The sequence below is a fragment of the Tyto alba genome, unplaced genomic scaffold (assembly GCF_018691265.1).
Source record: "Tyto alba isolate M040663 unplaced genomic scaffold, T.alba_DEE_v4.0 Super-Scaffold_41, whole genome shotgun sequence".
NCBI lineage: Eukaryota > Metazoa > Chordata > Aves > Strigiformes > Tytonidae > Tyto > Tyto alba.
Window position 1 is genome coordinate 4,079,827 of NW_024881317.1, and position 7,150 is coordinate 4,086,976.

The window sequence follows — 7,150 nt, forward strand, 5'->3', positions numbered from 1 at the left end:
CACAAGAACAACAGGATAAATTCAATGTGTTCCTGAATTACCTTATAAGAGGTTGTTACTCTTTGACGGATGTCCCACTCTTCATTGTCTTCACTGTTCATAATCTTGTCTGCCCATGTGTGTCAAAAAAACCTGCTACCCCTTTAAAAAAAAAAGATATCTCTTATTAGTTGCAAAGAGTAAAAGGGAGATGTTTACTTACTTTTACTTTGTACCTGTGCTACAATGCTACCTTTTAATGCAATTATGCCAGAAAAGGCCCTGAAGTGAGGTTGTTTTTCATTATCAGACAGCCCTCCAGAGGTTGGGGTGGGGAGTTTCCTTATGCCAGATGAAGAAAAGGCTACAGAGACTATTTTATGGAAGACAGGAGAAACAAGAGATGTGCTTTCTCTCTGGAGTGAATCTTCAAGAAATGGTCTAAACTCTTCTCTGAGGATTATGTACACCTGCTCCTGCCATGGAACAAGACTGGATGCAAAGGCTACAGCAGGTATTTCTTCCTGATTGCTCAACATCTCCCTGTGGGAGTGAGATGCCAGGAAAAACCTTCGGGATCCATTTAGTTCCTCACAACCCATTTTTGTGCGGGTTTTTGTTTGTTTGGGATTTGTTGCTGTTTTTTGTTTGGTTTTGTTTTTTAAAATCTCTATTCCATCTGTGCTTCCCTATCTAAAGATTAAAACCTGACAACATAGAGCATTGATTTCTCTGTCCTTCAAGTGGACTTCTAGTGCCACCAGACAGTCGCCTCTCCCTCACAAGATGGATCAGGCTAATACACGCTGCGTTTCACAAACAGGTGAAGATACTTTCACAATACAAGCATTACCACCACCTCAAAAATCTGCACCCTTCTCTTCTTATATAAAAAATAACCTTTTAGTATCAAAATTTACTGAACGCCAGTTACAATCCCTATCCAGTTTCCTACTTCAGACTAGACCTCCTCATCCCCCTTCCCTGTCATCTGCAGTTAACAGGATCAGTCCCAGCGTTTGACCGTTTCTCACAGCACTGTCGAGAGCTCATACTCATCAGTGTTATTTCATTAATTCTTTGTACAACTCTATTTGATCTTTCATTCACTTTGGCTGCAAGCTTCTCGCAACAGGACCCATTATCACGTGTGTCCACTGCAATAATATAATAAATAATAAAAGCATTTATTACTTCGTTGTATAGCAGATCACATAAAACCAACTGTGACTTGTTTCTTCTGCAAATGAGTTGCACCAGAACAATTATATGGACTATGCAGCTTTTAGCTTAAGTTAAAATTTCTGTCACTTAATGCAACATAAAATCTTGCTTTCCCAATGATAGCTCAGAAGAGGAGGATGAAAAAAAGCTCTTTTCATCCCTCTTATGCACATTTTCCAAGAGCTTTGCTTCCCAAGATAAAACATACAAGGTCTGCAGATATGCTTACAGCCGTGCACAAAACTGCACTGCCATGACCTAATTTGATCACATTTCTAGCCTTGTTTTTTTGCATAGATGATCAGTCGTTAGTTCACCTTTTTTTTTTTTTGCATGATTTTCACTTTAAAACCCACACATTTTTTATTAGCTGATGCAAATTAGAATTGCACTGACTTCACAGACTACAGACAAGGTAACAGATTGCTCCACTAAAAAAGTAACAAGCTTTTTCCCCCCAAAGGAAAATTAGCTGCATATGGCAAGAGTAAGATCTGCAACTTTAATAAAAAGAAGTCATATTTAGTGAAAGTAAAGCTCACTTACTCAATGACTTAAAGTTTGCTTAAAATACTAATAATTGTAGTAGAAATAGCACACTAAAAAAAAATAAGACAAGCATCTTCATTATCTATTGATAACGTCTCATGTTGTCAAAGAGATCTTAGAGTTTCCTACATCAGTGTGTCACTTCATTAAAGGCACTGCAAACATTATATGGAAGATTAATTCAGGCATATGTATATATACATACTTTAGAGGAAGTTCAAGGTTGGTACTAAAAACAAGACCTTATAGCATAGTATTTTGCTCATTCCGATGGCCTAACAGATAGACCTGATTCCTAAACCCTAAGATTACAGATCCAAGAGCAGATAAGGACCATAATTTACTCATGTTAGCCTAACTCTATACAAGGGAAGTGTACCATTACACATGGCATTTAATATTGAGCATAGACCTAATCAGTGTAGATACTAGCTGTCTGTGGTTGAAGTACTCCAAGACATTTAAATCAAATAAACAAAAATAAAAAAGAAAGTCCTGTGGAATAAGGATAAGCACATTAGCATTCATTCTTCTCACAACCCACTTCTCCCACCCATTTCAAAACTCAAACAAGCTAAATGTGTTCTCACTCAAATGGCATTTTAAAAATGGTCAATATGTGTTTGACAAAGAAACTAAATGTGACTATCATCTTCATATGTCGCTCAGCTTCCTATTTCAGGAGCTCTTCAGACAAGAAAGTAAGGCAAACAATCGTGTTATTTTTTGTGTTCTCATATAACAATCGTAAATTTTGCAAATAACACATAAAATATTAACATTTCAGAGCCTTATAACCCTGATTATATTTTCTGCAAGATGTTCTGTGCTGCATCACAGACAGATATCAAGTGAGGTATCCAAGTGGCTGAGATGAAAATCACCAAGCAACACATGCGACTTGCTGGGTCTGAAAGCAATGAGTTAACAGTGCATGAATCCAAAACATCACAGAGGAACTGCTGCTTCAAAGGAAAGAAGCCTTCACTCTTCGTAAGTGGTCATTAAAAGTTACACATTTCTCATCAGAGCTCCTGTAATGTCATCTCATAGCTTGGACATACTAAATTAAAAATAACTAAAAGAGTTCATCTAGAAGTCCTCCATCAACTTCAGGTGTTTATAGTCCTGCATGATGCTGACTGGTGGTGTTATAAACTAATAAGCAGCTGTTGTGCTGTTACATTCTGCAGGTGGCTGAAACTGAAGTACAGAGGTATCATTTTACCAACTATGATCCATGTCACGGACAAGTTATGAGGTCTGACTTTTAGGCCTGATGGAGAATTAGTAAAATCACTCAGCTCTAGTAACTTCAGGTCTGCAAACTGAAGATCAAAAGAAGAGAGCTCACCTCCAGAAGGCACTGGTAATGTGTTCAGCTATTAACCATCCTCAAAATTCCCACCCGTACATTGGCAACCTTTACCACGAGTACAGCCCAGTGAAGAAAATACTGCAAATCCTTCCAAATCAAGCACCTCAATGCTCGTGCTAAAGCAAGGCCTTACGGATCTTTTTCGGTAGAGAATGCTGCATCAGGTTCACACAGCCACAACTCTCCTCCCTCAAGATGTGCACTGACAAACTGCAGAGAGCTCTGCAGCATGCTTGGAGATCCTCTTGCACCAAGCATAAAATACAATCTCTCTTCTAACTTACAGTGGTGCTGTTGCTTAAACAGAAGTCAGAAAAAGCTTATCCTTTAAGTAATAATTCACAGCAAGTGTTAATATATAAGATTTATGTATTTTAATGTGACCTATCATTAAAGAACCCAAACACCAATATCTCACAGAATGACAGAAGCAGAAAACAATGGTTGGTTCAAACCACATTAAAGCAGCTACTTCAGCCCTAACACTCATAGAAGAGCTGATGAACAAAATGAGTGCTGCTTATAGAGTTTATTTCATTCACCAATCTCTAGAAGACTTGTATTTGCTCTGTATTTATTTTTAATATAGCCTGAAAGAATCTAAGTGATCAAAATTCGTTGGATGATTTCAGTGGATAAAGCAAGTTTTTCACTGCGATAGTATCATTCTGTAAGCAAAAGCTGGAACAACGGAAAACAGCCTCCCAGACAGCACATTTCCTTTAAGGGTTTAGAATTCACAATAAGGCAAAACGAACCCAAAATTAATATATAGCCTGAAGATAAAAAAAAAAAGAGATGGATGTGCAACCTTATCTAAAGGGCTAACTATACTTGCAATATGCCGCATTTCTTCCAGAGATCAAGAGGATTTCAGCATATCATTTATCTCTGTTCCTTGTTTTGACCATGTGCAAATTTCTGCCAGAAGCTAATTCCCTGATTCCTGTGAACTCAATTCCAGTCTCTGCATCTGAATCAAACTTTGCTGCACTAGCATTTCGCATTTCACATTAGGAAGGAGCTTCACAAATCAAATGATAATTTAAATTTCCTCCCGTGAATAAATCCCAAAGATCTTATGACTTATCAACACCAAGATCTGTCCTGTTGGAGTAGCTACAATAGTGCAAGCCCCAACGTTAGAAGCACCGGATGGGTTGTAACTTCGGATGAAACAGGCTTGCCATAACTGCACTGCTAAGTTTGTACTCATGCACATCTGTCTCATCTATTAGCATAAAAATCCCTCCTGCAATCACACTGGGCATGTCCACATGCTTCACTATTACTTGTGGTTTTGCATACGCTATCAAAATCACATGGAGTATTTCTTCCCTGTACTTTCAAAACGCATCGCAGAATTTGTTGCATTTATGTTACAGGGGGATTTTCTATTTAATCCTTGACACGTAGCAGCTACTTTTTACCGTATGCTAAAGACAGCTATATTAGAGAAACAATCTGCCCTTGACCAAGATTGTTGGCAACAGGTACGGCTCTTTCCCTTGCAACTAATGCTAAAAAAATAATTTATTGCTGACAATGAAAAAACATTCTGGTATAGTCAATGACATCTCTGAAAACACGACAAAGACTAGAGAGACCTACATAGAGGATATATTTGCCAAAATAACATAAACTCATCTACATTTGAAACAGATTAGAATGGATTCAAGACAGACTCTGCATTACAAGAACATGCAGAAATTCCATTATTTGGAGCACACTAACAGTAGGATGCAGAAAAAGGCTGACTGACATCATTCACCCCCCCACTCTCTCTCCTTAGAGAGCCCATCTCTTCATCTTACCACGTAAGATAAGCAATTCTCCCTATGAGCTGCTCTCTCCCTGAAACCGAACCTTCCTCCTACCAGCAGGATTCGGTTTTTGATGACTCCTTTCATTTTTTCCCTCAAGCACCTAACAGCATTATCTCTTTCTGTGATCTCAACCCAAAAAGTAAGTACTTGTAAACAAACACCATCCAATTAAATTTTTGCAGCTTCATTACAAAAAAACCTGACCCGATGCAAAAGTTAGGTACAACTAAACCAATGTAACACAATTACCAGGACCTACTTCAATAAAGGTTTTAGAATCTGAGCAGAAACAAATCTAGTGTTGCACCCATAAATCCGTCAAAAGGCTTTAATAAAAGACACTTTTAACTACTGAGAATGAAATAATTTTAAGCGATATTCCTGAAATGAGGAGGCACAAAAAAACATTAAGTAGCCGTTCATAATCAAAATAATGTTTGCAGACTAAATTTTAAAAATGACATAGCATTACAAGAAGAGGAACCGTACTTCAAATGGGCTTCAGAGCTTTCAAACTTTTAAAGCTCAACAGCAAGTAGGTTTTAAGGGAACAAAGAAATCTAATGCTACCTATTCAAATCCATCAAAAACACAAGAGGCCCCAGTCCCAGTCAAACTATGTGTCTAGGATGATTCTGAGAGTCTACATGAATTATCACCTTTCGGGGGGGGGGGTGGTTTGAGTGCTGTTTTCTCTCTTCTGTCTTATTTTGTTCTTTGGAGTCACAATTTCTATTTCTCCTTTAAGGCAGCTTAAACCTAAAAAATAAAAGTAGAACTGAGCCACACAATGACACACAAGAGAGAAACGGTGAGCAAAAATGGTTAATGCCAAAGCAACAGCAGGTCAAAATAGGAAGAGCCTTCAAAAATTAGGAAGGGAAGGGTTATTTACCTAAATCAGGATCTCAATGCGAAAAGAAGGGCACTTTCTTGGATGCTAAAGTTGGAGGGACAATAACGGCAGGACCGCTACCCTGTCAAGCCAGCTCCTCCAGGGAATTGAAGTAAAAGATAAGTACTAAAGAATGGGACAGGAAGTAACACAGAAAGCAGAGCGGCTGGGAAATCAAAATCAGTCCCTTGCAGGAGTTCATGCTTCAGGAACCGTCAAGCGCACACATACACACACACACACACACACACACACACAAATATATATTCGACCAAGCCCCGCCGCAGAGTTTCAAGGCCCGGCGGCGGCGGGGAAGGCAAAGCCGGGGCGCCGCCGGGGGCTGGGGAAGCGGGGGACGCGCTCCGGGGGGGCCGGAGGCTTCCCCCGCCCGGGGAACCTCCCCCTCTCCTCTCCGCAGGCTGCCCCGGGAGCCCGGCGGCGGCGGGCCCGGTGCCCCCCCCCGAAGCCTGCCTGCCCACCCGCCGCGGGCGGAGCCGGGGGTGGGGGGGTGCACACCCCCTTCCTGAGGTTGGGGGTGGCGAGGCGGGGGGGGGGGAGCCCCCTCCCAGCGCGCTGACGGGGAGCGGGGCGGAGCAGGCCGGCGGCGAGCCCCGCCGGAGGAGCCGCCGGGCAGCGGAGGCCCCGCGGCGGGGCCGTGGGGTCGCGGTCCCCCCCCCGCCTCCCTTCCCTCACCCCGCTGCGCTTCCCCTTTCCTTTTCCCCCCTCCCTCTCCCTCCATAAGGGAGTCTCGGGGCTCCGCCGCCGTTACCTGCCGGGGGTGCTGGGGGAGCCGGCGCGCAGCCGTGTGCGGCCGCCCCCCGCGCTGGCAGCAGCGGCGGGGCGGGGGGAGCGGCGGAGCCGGCGGCGGGAGGGGGCCGAGCCGTGTGGGGACACTTTGCACCGAGCCCCCCCCCCCGCCCCCCCCTCCCGGCTCGCTGTCGGGGTCAGCGGGCAGGGACTGACCTCCGCCGCCGCCAATCCGCTGCCGCCGCGCTGGGCCCGCCCCCAACCGCGCGCCGCCGCCACGGCGGATTGGGCGGCGGGCTGGCGGCGGCTCCGCCCACGGCTCGTCCCCCCCCACCCCGCTCCTTGCCGTAAAGGCGCGCGGGGGTAGGGCTTTGCGACAGGGGGAGAGGAGAAGGGGGACGGTTGCGGCGTTTTGAGGGAGGGCGGTGGGGCCTTACGGCTCGCCGTCTCCCGGGGGGCGGGTGTGTCGCGGCGGTTGCCTAGCAGCGGTTGCCTAGGTGGCGGGACGGGACGGGGAGGGGCCTCTGTGCGCGGCGGTTTGGGGTGACTAAG

General features: G+C 44.2%; 1 protein-coding gene across 3 annotated transcripts in view; it reads right to left on the reverse strand.

Annotated features, from left to right (window-relative positions):
* ASB7 (ankyrin repeat and SOCS box containing 7) overlaps positions 1-6,789 on the reverse strand; it is a 30,696-nt gene extending 23,907 nt beyond the window's left edge. For 2 of the 3 annotated variants that reach the window (XM_042804166.1, XM_042804167.1), the window contains exons 1-3: positions 6,621-6,789; positions 5,616-5,715; positions 42-141 (exon numbers count right to left, since the gene is read on the reverse strand). The gene's annotated coding sequence lies outside the window, so the exon portion shown is untranslated. Of the gene's footprint in view, positions 1-41; positions 142-5,615; positions 5,716-5,851; positions 6,075-6,620 lie in introns of those variants that run through there. The other variant, XM_032994338.2, reaches the window with a different exon arrangement.
* Between the last annotated feature and the right edge of the window lie 361 nt (positions 6,790-7,150).